Genomic DNA, 15,271 nt, shown 5'->3' with positions numbered 1-15,271 from the left:
AACTAACTCAACTGGAGCTCCAACTCTCCCTGGGCAGGGGCTGAACAATTGGTGTTTGTGCTGGAGAACAAGGCTGCAAGAGACTGGAAAGAATCCTTCTCCGCCCAAGGGCTTAAGGCACCCGAGCAACTGATCTACAGCTTGTACTATAAACTGTGGGCTATAGTCGCAGCTGTGATCTCTGCATGAGATTTGCAGCCCACGGATCTGCCCCTGCTGTTTTCCCAGCCTGCTTAAAGCAACTCACTATGTTCCCAGCATGTCCCTGCAGAAAGTGTTGCACATCAGGCTGGGAGCTATCTGGAGGCTGCTCCACGGCCTTATCAATTCATTTAGACTACCTACAGCCTGGCCACTAGTGGAAAGGCTCTTGTCTCAAATCCATTCTTGGAGGTAAATATCGCGTTATATAGGACTCTAGGTGCTCAGCTACTGTAGTGATTAGTGCTCTAGCTATTAATAAAGAGCTAAATAAATGCCAGATATTGTTGAAGTACAAGGAAATTCTTTATGTATAAGAAAATATTTACAGGTGTTTATTACTACTGGAACTATATGTATGTTACCATAAGATTTCTGCTGCTGATATCTGTACACTGGGACTAATTACACCCATTCCTTTAGAAGTTTAGAAGTGTAGCAACTGTACAATGGGGGAGAGGACAGCAAAGAGAGTTGCCCTGAATGGCAGCCTGCAAAGCAGCTGGGCAGAGAGGGTGTAGAGAGGAGTGCAGAGCTGAGGAGGATCTGTGATTCTGTGAATCTTCTTCAACTCTCTGTTCCCTCACGTAGAGGTTTTTCCAGCAAGGGGCCCTTCATAGAGGAGCCTTCTTGCCATACCTGCTGGTGCACTTTCTTTGCATTTTCTCAGCTCTTTATATTGTAAGGCAACCTCAGTACATGAAACGCATGCCTGATAATTCTGCAGTTAAATTAATATGTAAGAAATGTAGTATTAAAAAAGGGCCAGAAAAGACTAATTTGTTGTTGAAAGCATTGTCTAATGCATATCGTTGAAAGGATTCTTGTATGCAGAGAATAAGACAGGTTTCTCTGACATAAAGAAGAGGCCTCGATCCCGTAATTATTTTGGCAGGTGCTTAATTCCCAAAGTGTGAGTTATCCTATGAAATTCAATGCACACTGTGAAACAAAGGAGTGGGAAGGGAGGAGGAAGGGATTACAGATGTTGAGAGAAAGGCAAGAGGGGCTCTCTGAACAAATGGGACTGAAAGAGGGATTGAAGGAGGAGAGGAAGGACGATTGGCAGATGAGAATAGGAAAGCAATTCAGATTTGAAGTTGAATCAGCATTTGCTGACATGAATGTGACACTAATGGAAAGGATTTGGGAGAAGAATAGTTATAAGCTAATAGATTTGTTCTCTTCAAAACATTCTGTATGCAGGTAATAACATGTAGACTTTGTTTATAATAACTTAAAGTGACATCTTTTGGTTTCAAAGAGAATTCACGGTCAGAAACAAGGAATGCCACACTCACCTGTTTTCCTTCTTCCTCTTTTCTTCCTTCTTGAAATTTATTTCTGGAAGTCATTAAAATTCAGATCCCATCATTTGTAACAAATGATGTGAAGTGTTAGGTACAGTACTTGGAGTATATGTTTGTTAAAATGAAGGAAGAGGCTCTTCCAACACTTTGGGATTTTATGAATGATTTACATCTGGTGCTAAAGTTCATAAATGAAACGTGGGAGAACCAGATGCTTCATTTCTTGACTGCATCGTGTCTGCACATACTGATGGTGAATTGAAAACAGGAATGTCTCATAAATCAAGGAAATCTATTTTTGTACTCTTGATTTCTATTCCGAACATCCATATAACACCCAAACAAATGTGGTAAAATTGGTTCCTTGAGAAACCCTTTATGTTTAGTAACAGTGTGGACATGTTAATAAAAAAAAAAAAAAAAAAAAAAAAAGGAACCAATCTTCAGAATAAAAAATGCTCAGAATGAGCAACCGTTCTTGGAGATAAGCATTGAAGGCACTTTGTTTAGCAAGAGAAAGACTGAATGGAACTGCTAGGCAAATTCTGGCAGTTGTACAAATAGCTGAGGTGTGTAATAAGGTGACGTTTCACAACTTTTGGCATTGGAGGGAAAAGAAATTAAAAGCCAAATTCTTCCTTCAGTTACTGACATGATAACTAAAGGCAGAATCTGGCCCACCATTTGAATAGGGAGATTGAGACTCACAAGCATACATTTGCAGAGGTGAGTGAAATTCAGATTTTGTTTCATTTTTCATCAATGCTTTGGAATGATGCTCTTTGCCTACTCTCCTTTCTTGGTCACCTCTCCTAGTGGAGGACTGTAAGCGATGTTTGTCATTATGTCCAGGTGTCACTCAAACTTTTGTAAACGGGTTTTTAAAATATCGCTTATTGAATTATAATGAAAGAATAAGCACAAGTCAACCTGTCTACAGGTTTGGGGTTTTTAATGGAACTAATAGATTCAAGTTTTGATGGTTGGACTCGATGATCTTAAAGGTCTTTTCCAACCTAAATGATTCTATGATTCTAAGTTATCCTCCCTTACCTTTCCCACTTCCTTGTTTTCATAGTACATGCTTATCCACACATTTTAAATGACTATACTACAATTCCAAAACTACCTGTGAGAAATGGCAGGGTAGCAATAATAAGTTTTGATGAATGAGTTGTACACAAAAGGGTTACTAAGTACCAGCTGATGCATGGTGGCTGCCCATGTGACAAATGCATAGTAATTGGAGTGGGCTTAGCCCACCCTGCAGGTGTCTGAGGCTGACTTGACTCACCTTGCATTTGCTGTGGGGAATAGCGTGCATCCAGGCAGTTCTTGCTGCTCAGCAGAAACTTGTTACCTTGTGGTATCTTGTTTGTGTGCTTAAGCCCTGGATGTGCATGCCTTGCTAGTTCTGTTAACAATTGAAAACAAATGTTTATTTAAATTTATTTACACATCCTACACACAGATTGAGTGTAGGTGTGCTGGCAGAAGGGAGACTTTAGGAGGGATTTCATAAGGGTGAAGGAAATGGCTTAGCAGCCAGGTTTCAAGGAGGCACCCCAAATGCAAGGAGCAACATGAGACCATGGAGGCACTTGTGATGGTATCAAGGTAGGCACTGCTGGCAGAGCAGGTGGGGTTTGTGAGGTAGGGGAGCTGACCTCCCTTTCAAAGGTAGGTAGGCAGATTGTATAAACATGCCATTAACTCATGTATCTGTTACTTCAATGTTTCTCTTGTGGAAACCAGTGGAAATTTTGCCTTTTATTTTAATGAGAACAAGATCAAGCTTTTCTAGGGGGACTATTCCCCCATTACATGCTAGGCATCGCACCCACTTTCAGACTGAGGTGGAGTTACTAAAAGTGGCAGAAGTGGTCTGTACTCCTCTTGGTTACCTTACTGCTCAAAATATGTCCCTAACTAATACAATTTGCTATATGTCATAAAACACAAAGGAAAGCACTTTTCATGCCAAATATCAGAAAAGCGCTCTCTTTTCTCAACTACAGAAGTAACAGAAATGATGTGTTCATTTTAAATTCCATTCATGTAGGCCCTAATAAAAGCTATTATAAAATACAATTGTGTGGAGACAAAAAGAGAGATAATATCACTATAGCTCAATATAAAATTTAAGTAATTAAGACATGAAAACTATTACACAATTTACTATGAATGCAATGTGAATAATAAAATGTTTAACCATTTCACTTCTTTCTTTTTTTTTTTTAAATAGTGCCTTTTGAAAATATTTGAGGTTGAAATATTGCCAAAGATCTAAATTCCATATTACTTCAGAAGATGAGCAGGACTGAAAAGTAAGCTAGCTGGGTTTTCCAACTAAGTCTTGTATATATTTTTAGATGTTGATGTAAATATGGCACTCTGCCACATAATGGATTCTACATGAAAAATGTCAGTTTCAGGTGATTTTGATGGTGGCTGTAAATAAAACAGGACATACTGAGTGAACTGTGGAAGTATTTCAGCAGTGCAAGCTAAGCAGCTGCATAATAGTTATGAAATCGTGTAGACAGACTGATGGATCCCAAGATTAAAACAAAAGCACTCATAAAGGTACTGGAAAGAAAAGTATTTTTAAACAGGAGTTGCATAAGCCCTGCATTTTTCTTTCACATGATTCAGCACTGTGTCCTCTTCTCTGGTGGGCTTCAGCAACCCTATTGGTAAATGGTTGAGAGAAAAGCTCAGTCTAGTCTTTCTCTAGTCGAGTGAATACCGTAATTCAGTATCTTTAATAGACACATTATTTTCTTGCGCACTGACATGTGCATGACAGTCACAGGCACGTACTGGCACTGCCTAGTAACACTTAGCAACATCTGCTCTATGATCCAGCCCTATCTTTTTACTTCATTCCGATGGGATTGTGTATGTTTGTTTTCTAGCTCAAATTTGTGGCAAAGAATTTGCTTCCGCCCGTGTCCAGGCTCTCTCCATGGAACAGCATTCTCCTGAGCTGCAGGAGCGGCTAGCTCGCCTTGGTGGTTCAGTAGGTGGCACTCTTCCCCTTAGATCGGTCCCAGCCCGTGTCCCAGGTGTCACACGGTACACGAAGCAGCAGTTCTGCAGGCAGCTAGCCCACAGACCCACACCTTGCGCTGCCGGGGGGTCAGGGACCGGCGTGTGCCGATGCCCGGTTGGAGTACATCCTCCACTGGATGCAGTCTGTGCGGTCTGGCCTTGGCTCGTCTGCCAGAGTGGCATCCTCCATACCTGTCCCATCCAGAGGACAGAAGCAGGGCTTATGGTGTGGACCATCTTTCGCGTCTGGGCAACGTTTACCCTCAGGATCCAGTTCTGCCCCAAAAACCTACGTAGGGAACGGAACAAAGCTTAGAGGTCAGTAAGACACAACTCTGCTGTCCAGCATGCTGGTTAGGCTGATGCTTCACCAAGCTTACTGCTCTTGCTTGGTAAATTTGAGGAAAGCTTGTTCTCTAGGCCTTCAGAAGCCAATGATCTGCCGTTCCATTTATAGTAATTTTGTGCTTCTCAGACCTTCATCGGCCAGGCCTCAGATGACTCAAACCGTGTGCCTTTGTTTATAAAGTCAGTCTTTGCCATGCCTTAATTTTTTGGCTGTGAAATGGAACTGCTAAAACTTAAATGTGGCTTACAGGTGTGTGGTAAGGCATGAAAATATTTGTGGTGTGCTTGGCAAAAAAACTGAATTGAGCATTGTGCTTATATTTGTTGTTATGATGAAGAATCTCTTTATGAAATACATCTCCTAGACCTTTGGGTTCTCTGTCTTTTCCTATTGTCATGGCTTGTTTCAAACTGGGCTGAATCCTCCCTGAAGCCCCAGACAATTATAAATAGTAAGGAGCAAATATATGTATGTACATATATGTGTATGTATGTTTGTGTGTGCATATATACTATATTATCGTCATCAAAAAAAAAAAAGAAAGCTGTAAGTAGGCCAAAATGGAAAGGCAAAGTCATCATAATCTGTAAGTAAGTGAAGCAACATGTGGTGGGTTGACCCTGGCTGGATGCCAGGTGCTCATCAAAGCCGTTCTATCACTCCCCCTCTCATCTGGACAGGGGAAAGAAATATATAACAAAAGGCTCATGGGTCTAGATAAGGATAAGGAGAGATAACTCACCAGTTACCATCACAGGCAAAACAGACTCGACTGGGGAAAATTAATTTAATTAATTTAATTAATTTACCAATCCAATCAGAGTAGGATAATGAGAAATAAAAACAAATCTTAAAAACACTTACCCCCCCCCCCACGTCCCTTCTTCCCAGGCATAACTCCACTCCTGAATTCTCTGCCTCCCCTCTTAGTGGTGCAGGGCACATGGAATGGGGGCTTTGGTGAGTTCATCACACGTTGTCTCTGCTGCTCCTTCCTCCTCAGAGGAGGACTCTTCACACTCTTCCCCTGCTCCAACATGGGGTCCCTCCCACGGGAGACAGTCCTCCACAAACTTCTCCAATGTGAGTCCTTCCTACAGGCTGCAGTTCTTCATGAACTGCTCCAGCGTGGGTCCCTTCCATGGGCTGCAGTCCTTCAGGCACAGACTGCTCCAGCGTGGGTCCCTTCCACGGGCTGCAGTCCTTCAGGAACACACTGCTCCAGCGTGGGTCCCCCATGGGGTCACAGGTCCTGCCAGAAAACCTGCTCCAGCGTGGCCGCCTGTCTCCATGGGGCCACAGGTCCTGCCAGGAGCCTGCTCCAGCATGGGGTTTCCACAGGGTCACAGCCTCCTTCGGGCACCCACCTGCTCCGGCGTGGGGTCCTCCCTGGGCTGCAGGTGGATGTCTGCTCCACCGTGGACCTCCCTGGGCTGCAGGGGGACAGCCTGCCTCACCATGGTCTTCCCCACGGGCTGCAGGGGAATCTCTGCTCTGGTGCCTGGAGCATCTTCTCCCCCTCCTTCTTCACTGACCTGGGGGTCTGCAGAGTTGTTTCGCATTTTCTCACTCCTCTCTCCAGCTTCAGTTTCTGTTGCACACCAACTTTTTTTCCCCTTCTTAAATCTGTTATCCCAGAGGCGCTACCACTGTTGCTGATGGGCTCGGCCTTGGCTGGCAGTGGGTCCATCTCGGAGCTGGCTGGTATTGGTTCTGTTGGACATAGGGGAAGCTTCCAGCAGCTTCTCACACAAGCCACCCCTGTAGCCCCCCTGCTACCAAAACCGTGCCAAGCAAACCACAGTGATAAATGGCAGGGTCCAATTTTGGCCTATGAGATTTTTTTTCTTTGCATTTAGTTTTGTGCATCACCATTTCTTCTTAAAATTGCAAAATACTTTTCTCTAACATTTCATAAATCACTCGGCTATTTACATGCTTTAAGATCAATCATTAAAACAACTAAGAAGTAGATGTTACACAGGTCAAAGCTTAGCACAGACTTTATAGAGAGGAAGAGTTGCAGGTTTATAGTTCCTTACTTTCCCCAGTAACTCATCCCATACATAGTTTAATATTTGAGATATAAATTATTCATGAATAGTTTTTAGCAATCAGTGAATTAGCCACTTGCAATTAAAAAAAATTGACCTCCTCTTCTTGCATTTAATCTGACTGAAGTCAGTGTCATTGCTGTGTGATTGGGTCTCGTCTATTTTTATCTGCTGTAGGAGCTGTTTTGATCCAAAATTGACAAAACCACCCTAGAAACCTGAAAAAAAGAAAAAGTAAGTCATATATACATATATGTATGTATATGTGATAAGACCAGGACTCAGCCCATTGTGCAAACTACATTATTTCCACACTGACTACCAAAGTTAAGAAAAAAACCTGACCCTTTACTCACAGTAAACTTTTTAAAGGACACACAGAAAGAGAATGCAAGCCATCCAAAAAAAGAGCATTCCTTTTGCAAAGCCACCAGGAATCTCTAGAAAGCCAGATCATAGTGACTGAATATTCTGACACCTCTTTTTGGAAAATCAATGTAATTTTACATTAGACGACTCTTCTGCCCCTTTACCAAATAGGACCTGAAAGAAGAAGTTTACTTTTAGCATTTGACTTGAAAAGAAATTAAAAACACTCTTTGAAGACGTTTATAAGACAACAATGGGTCCTGCCAAATATCATGTTCTCCATTTTGCCAAGACTGCTTTTCTTTGCTGCTTCACATTTTTTTTTTCCATCAGGTCCAAACTGCTGACAGAATGTCACTTTAATAGGAAAAGACATCATTTGGAACAGTTATTAATATAAAAAAAGACCATGTTAGAAAAGGGTTAGCCATCTAAATGGACAAGTTCAACAAGACACAATTAGGGTTGCATTATCTCCCTCCCTGGAGCGCACATGTGTGAATTTATGAAGCTTAGAAGGGGGATAATTTAGCCTTATGCATACCTTTTTTTCACTTGGTCATTCAAATAGTTAACAATTTTTTCTTTTTCTTTCTTCTTTTTTTTTTTTTTTTAAAGCAGCTGTAACATCTGATCTACCATAGCTTTGATTTCTTTCTATTTTCATAGCTACTACACAGTAAATACTTATTTATTCATTTATGTTACATTGTGGAAAAGATGTTTGTTACAAAAGGCTGTATGTTACCTTCTGTATTAGGTAGGAGTGGGAGGTCACCCCAGACTGTAGTGGATAGAGATGAGGAGTGTGCACTGAGTGAGACATTGAAGACATTGTTTAGAGAAATAGAAGAACAGAAGGAGAATCTGGAGTAAGAAAAACTAAAGAGGACAAGATTTCATAGAGAAAGAATGGCTGTTTATGTGAAAAGCTGTTGAGATGTCCCAGGGAGATGTAAGAAGATTCAGACCATGAAATTTGACTGGGAGAGGAATAGAACAACCTTTAAGAGAGGTTTCAGTGAGCTTTCAGTGGAGTACAGACTGAAAATCTTATTGAATAGGTTCAAGAAGTAGGCTACAATAAATTAAGTCAGCAGGAAATTGTAGGAGACATAGACAGATAGAAATTCAATAAGCTTGGCAAGAGAGGGAAAACAGGCTGGATCCTACTGGCAGAAGTATATAGGGCAAAGCATGGACATACCTAAAGGTAGAAGAGACTTCTGGCAGTATATTTCATCACCATTACCATAAAACAGCGCAAAGGATTCTAGTAAGAGCTGATTATGCTCCCGTCAAAAGTTCTTATCTTGGCACTCCTTTATGCTCTGGCTTCTCACTTAAAATTTCTCTTCTGGAAATTCTGGAAGAAAATTTATCTTCATTTTCTATTAAGTTTATTAAATAAGACAATTAAAAAGTTTGATCTTATTGCTGGATAAAATAAAATTTTATTTTCTATCTATAGTAATGAATTTCTAAAATGGAAGGATAATATTTTGTAAATTTTTATTTTTTTTGCTAAAAGCAAAATTTTTTGTAAAAGCAACACTTCTCCCCCCATTCATCACTTTCAAATGGTAAGTAATATGGAAATTAGTGTATTTAGAAGATAAAATGAAATTCAAATAAACAACAGCATAAAACATTCATCTTGTTATTCTCAAGCATAAATATCTCACCTATTAAAAAGAGACCATTTCTATTAATATTCTTGTAACCATGTTTTGCTACCCTTGCTCTGTTGTGCTGGAATGGGAATATATATGATGGTTATCACTGTATGATTTTGAGAACCTTACTGGGGAGGAAAAATGCACTTTTGGCCAGCAATATTCTAGCTAGCTCCACCTGGACAGCTTGCCCACTTTCAAGCCTGACAAAGTGCCAAATTATGCTTTCTGTGTCCAGCTAGCTTAAAACTTGTATCCGGGAGCTTATGCCTTGTGTTTATAAGACAGTGGGCCAGCATTCAATATAAGAATTTACATTATGCATTCCACAATGTGCTGTGTCAGTGCTAAGAGTCCTGAGCTGGTGCATCCTCTAATTATCTTGGGTTCGTGCAAAAGTCAGTCACAGAAGTGAAACTTCTGCAGACAACCCCCTCCTCACTTACTTTGCTCAATCTTATAAATGACACTAACTATCAGCTTTGCTTCCAGAGGTTTTCCAGACCTCTGCTGTTTCTTTTTGGTCTGCCTGTCTTTGTCTGTTATTTTTCTCTGAGTCGACATATTCAAAGCAGAGCTGAAGAATGCAAAGATTATCCACTTCCAAAATCTTCTCTCCATGGGCAGACCCATATAGCATCTGCTGATGAATGACAGCTTATTGTTCATTCTCATTACAGTAATGTGTAAATCTACTGACTGCGACTAGGGAAACTGGGAGCTTGTTTGCCCTATAAACTTTTTCAAGTGCCTGCTGGAGGCACAGTGTTTTCCCAATCACCGTGCTTCACTAGCAATCTCTGAAAATGCAAAACAAACAAATAACCCTAATGCTTGTAGCACATAACAGGCAGGAAGGATATGTTTTAATGTAAATTGTGTTAAAAGTTCTCAGGCTGAATTGCCTGAAGTGGTTAGGAGTTAGCTGATGGTGTGTAATAGCTGTTCTGTCTTTTTCTTGCTTCTTGGTGCAGACAGCATTGATTGGCTGGGCTGATTATAGCCCTGCACATCAAAAAGGTGCAAGTTGTTCTTAACACTAGAAAATCGGCTCTTGTGTGAACAGGCTCAATGCATGATAAGCTATATGGTGTAGACATAAATTTTGTGTGCTTGAAATTGAAGTGAACTTTGCTTGTATGACATATCCATGTAGATATGGCCAATAGCTGTTAGAATCTGTTGCAGCTCATATTTATTGCTTGTAGTTAAAGCAAAAATCAGTGCCATGCGATTTTATTCAATTCAGGGAAAAAAAAATAATTGTTCTTCTGCCAAAGTTTAAGTGCTACATTTTTTCATTAGAATTTAACAAATGTTCATCTTAAAATAGACTGACAATGGGTCAAACTGTTCCACTTTATCTGTTATGAACTTAAAATTTATCAAAGCTAGTACTCGCTCTTCCCAGAGCAATTTGTATTTTCACTCCTGGATTTAACTATCAAATTCTCCTTTGAAACTACTGTTTAACATTCACAACATCCTAAACTATTTGAAAAAGATCACTGCAACAGTCTTCCACTTTCACCTGCCGCACACAACATGTTATGTAGATGCTTTGGGGTATTATTATTGTTTGTAAATCTTTATTGCTAATGCAGAAGTGTCATCTTTTTAGGGAATGTTCTTGAAGATAGCTACTACCTTGTCCAAGATATGATATCCCTCTTTATCTTGGCCAGCAATGACCATTCCATGAATGTGTGTGAATCAAAGTCAGTTTAGAATGTAAGCTAAATCTTCCTTCTCCCTTTAGATTTGTATTCCACTTCATGACTTGCAAGCCCTCATCTTGAATAGGGACTCTCCTTGCTGTTGTAATATAACTAATGGTAATACTTGAGGTAGGTGTGATCCAGTATGAGAAAGGGTATCTTAATCTTGCCCTCTCGTGGTAAAGTATATTAAATCCAGGATTTAAAAAGTAGACTAAGCATTGATGGGATTAAACATATTACATATCTTTAAGGAAGGCACATTTATTCTTCAGTGTTTAGTGCTAAGTCCCATGTTGAACTAAATCCAAAAATGAGATGTAGATTCTGGCATATCTAAAAACGTCGAACTGGATCTCTTGGTTCTTGCTTTGATGTGGCAATACTCTTTTAGTGCCTGAGTAACGTCTTGGGTAGAGGTGAAAATGTAACACAGAGCCTTTTAATTTCATTATGTTATTTATAACAATTATCTAAGTCAAATTAGAAGTAAATGGCTACTAATTTTTGTGTGTATGTGTATGCGTGCCCAACAATTCCTAAATGCCACTAGGAAATCAGAGTAATTTTGATATTAAAATGATTACTACCACTTTTGTAATAAACTGATGCAACTTTAGAAGTCTGTCCCTGATATCTTTCATGATTTAGACATCACACAAGCTATAATTGTGCTATTAAAGGAAAGAGAGCTAATCTTTTTGCATTTGAAGTAAGCCCTCATCATCAGACCCGACAAAGCCAGACAGATCAAAAAAGAGTAAAAAAGAACATTTAAGGAAATTAGTACAAGTGTCAGTTAAAAGGTAAAAATTAATGCACTTATTATTGAAATACAGTTGAAACCTACGTTCTTTTCATTTCTTTGATATTGCTAAAGCATAAAACATTCAATTAACTTTCCATTGTGTTTGGGGGGTAGTAGGGAAAGACAAAGTATTGTCAGTGAAGTGTTAGGTGTGTAGGTGGTGTGTGCAAGGCAAAAATGATTAGATATGAGCAGAGGGTACAGCAAAGGCTTTTACTTTGCAGTCGACAAAGCCAGTCAACTCCTTTAGTGTGTTCCAGGGCAATGTTCTTGCATGTATACTGCTTTTCCTAAAGATACAGTACTGTGCCTCTGAGAAGGTAGCATGCGTTCCTTTTGTCGTCACCAGGGAGTATTTCTTTTCCTGATTATTATTATCTACATCATTGAAACCTGCATGGTTTTGCACCTCTTTCCTAATAAAAAGTGAATACAGATAAATTGATAATATTTTGGACCATTGAATAATAGTACTTCGCAACATAAGTGAAATAGATATGTTTAATTTGTACCTACTCTCAGCCATAAATATGAATTCCCATGGCTGTCTTCTTTTATTCTTTGAAAGCTGTTACTAAGAGTGCTGATTTGTAAAAACTGATTTAGGATATTTCAAAACATATCCTTGATTTACAACTGTTATATGTTGGCAACACCAAAGCTGCAAATAATTTGTAGTAATGCAATAGTTTTTCTCATCCTTTGTACTGTTTAAAGGGAAAACATCTTTTTTTTTTTTTTTTCTTTTTTTAATGAGAGCATTGTAATGATGTAAAATGTATAGAAGGAAAATTTAAAAGTCTTACAGAACAGGAATCCCTCTGAACCCATTCAGCTGGCTTGTTAACAAAACATTTCTAATATATTGATGAAGATGTTTTCTCTCTGATTCCACCATCCCTATATTTTATTTGAATTTCAGTAATATTAAGATGATGCCGTAATGTTCAACATGCTTTAATTACAAGAAGTATTTACTAATTGGCATAAAATATCTATGTGATTATTTTTCCATATATTTACGATTTTGCAATAAGAGAACAGCTGCTAAATATTTTCTTACATGCTGATTCCACTTAATCAACATTCTTCTTAACGGAGGCGACAAAAGTTAGAAATTGTGTTTTACAAATGTGTTCCATGAAAACATCAGCTTGATGACAAAGTCATGCCCTTTGGGGTACAAATGAGCAGGTTTACCGCAAAACACTTCTATATAGATAGGAGATAAATCTTAGTTTAAAAATCCTTTGCAATATTGAGCACCTTCCAAGCCAAATGTGTACTAGCACTTAAAGAAAATATTACCAGTTTTAACACCCAAACTCACTCGATGTTTTGATTATTATTCCTATTAATATGCACATGATAGAAGTTAATGCCATACTGACAGATTTAATGCTTTGTAAATGTGCTGAATTAAACTAGAAAGGTAAAAGCAGCCATTACCCTAAGACCTAAAAGAGAGACACTAATCAGCTGGCTTTTTTCCTCCTATCCTTTTTACAGATGGCTGGGAATACAGGTTTTATTTAAAATGCAAGGCTGGAAAAAGCTTAGCCACAGGAAAAAGAAAAGGTCTTGACCCTTAAATATTGATTCCATTCTATTGATTACAAGAGATGGGGGTGGAGAGACTTTTTAAAAATGTAATCCTAAAAAAAGCACAAAGCAGATTTAGGTAAAAATCAGCCTGAGCTTTATTATTTACAGGACTAAAGAGTTACAGAATAAAAGGCAAAGTGGAGGGAGATCAGGGCACACACGGACTTCAAAGCTGATGTTCAGACCTCAGACTCAGAAGCCAAAAGCCCTTGCTTCTTCTGGCAGGAGTGCTCTGTCAGTAGACTGTGCTGTCCATGGAAGCTGGGATATCCAGCAAGGTCAGGATCTACATTTGCTGGTAAATTCCCTACTATGGGCAAAGGGGCACGCTGCCAAAGCTTCCTTTCTCTTCAGCCACTCTGAACAGTAGAGCAAGAAGAAAAAGAGTCCACCCCAGGCACTGACAAGTCAGGAGAAAAGGTAACAAACAAGGTTATAACCTTGCATCTTGAACTGAACTTTGGGAATTAAGGGGAAAACTGGAAGTTTCAGGGACAAACAGAAAGAAGGACTATTTAGCATGATATTATCCAAGAGAGGCTTTTTTGAAGGCCCTCAAAATCCTAAGGCAAGTGAGGCTATGTAGTACAACTTCTCTGAGAAGCATTAAATCTGCATGAACCCTGAAGTGCCTGATTTATTTGACTAAAAGGCTCCGTAATTCTCATTGTCAAAGAACTGAAGCAATTCTGTAGATTAGTGGAAGCAGTGCTCCCTTGCAATGTGCCAAAGCCACAAAGAATTCGCTATAGATACGTTGACAAATGGAAACTTAAAATAAACACAGAAAAACGTGTAATCCAAGGCAGTAATATGTATTTTAACCTAAACCATTGCTATACTCTCAGCACGTCTACTTAGCTTTTCCACGCTGCATAGCCCAGGCTGCTGACAGGACTTTCCCTGTTCTTTTGCTAAGAAAGCACAAAATGTGTTAGATTGTTTCTTTGCTAAAGTTTCTTACAGCCTTGTGGAATTCTGCAGATAGAGTCTCTTAAAGACATTTAAACTATACAACATTTGCTGAAGGACTTCTAATGAACAAATTATGATTTGCAAAATGGGCAGATGTCCTAGGACCCAGTCTGGACACCTGCTGTTCTCCTCTGCTGCATATAATATTCCCATTATCTTTCATGATGTTTCTTTGCAGGTATGTTCTCCTCGATGCAGAAGCAAGCCTTCTGCTCACTGGCATCGCTGTTACATGTCTACTTGATCTCTCCAGAGAGGACGCCACAAGGTGTGTGGAGTCAGAAAAGTAAGGGTCAAATACTCTATTCAGGTGAGATGGAGCTAAAAGTTATGCATATAAAGTATGTTTCAGTTTTAGCAATCTGCAGTAACTTTTAGAAGTAATCATGAATCTGGACAGTCTATTGAGGGTACAACCACACAGGAGCTAGGCATGAGTGATCTGGGACAGTATGGTGCTTTGCGTGGGGTGATTAAGTCCTGCTGAAAAAAACAGGCTGAAACGGTGTAACATAACTGTTTGCTGCCAGTGACCAATTGTCTTAGATATCTCTGCATGGCATTTCAACGTGCTATATAGAAAAATACCCTATACTATCATGCTAGGTAGTCTGTTCTCATTAAGGTGTGCCTTCATCATTGCTCTTCATTTTTGCTGTCTAAAGACAGCTCTGGGTAATATGTTCTCCAGTAAGTATTTGGTTAAGAATGATCCCCGGATTTTAAAAGCCACATTTCTTTCCAAATTATTTTCTTCTGGAGTTTTTATTAGTTGCAGTATCATCAGCAAATTCTGCAATCACTGATCTCCTTCACAGTGCAGTTTTAGTGCTAACAAACATGCAAAAAAAAAACTTGGTATAGAATCAAAGAGGAAATCAAATTATTTAGAGCTTTTTTTTTTTTTTTACCTCTGCCTGGTTTCTCGCCCATCAAAAGAAATCTATGAAGTTTTAAAAGACTGATAATTTCCTTTGTATAACAATTCAGAAATAGGACTTTTTTTGTGTGTGCCTACTAAATTAGAACATCCAGGACAGTTGATTTCATCAATAATAAACTCCCTTTGCAGCAGTTAGTGACAAAAAATGTTTCTCAAGGGAAGTAAATATTTACTTACATATTTATAAACTTTCTCAGTGCTTTTTATGA

This window comes from Buteo buteo, chromosome 6, assembly GCF_964188355.1.
Source record: "Buteo buteo chromosome 6, bButBut1.hap1.1, whole genome shotgun sequence".
NCBI lineage: Eukaryota > Metazoa > Chordata > Aves > Accipitriformes > Accipitridae > Buteo > Buteo buteo.
This window is presented reverse-complemented; position numbering follows the sequence as displayed.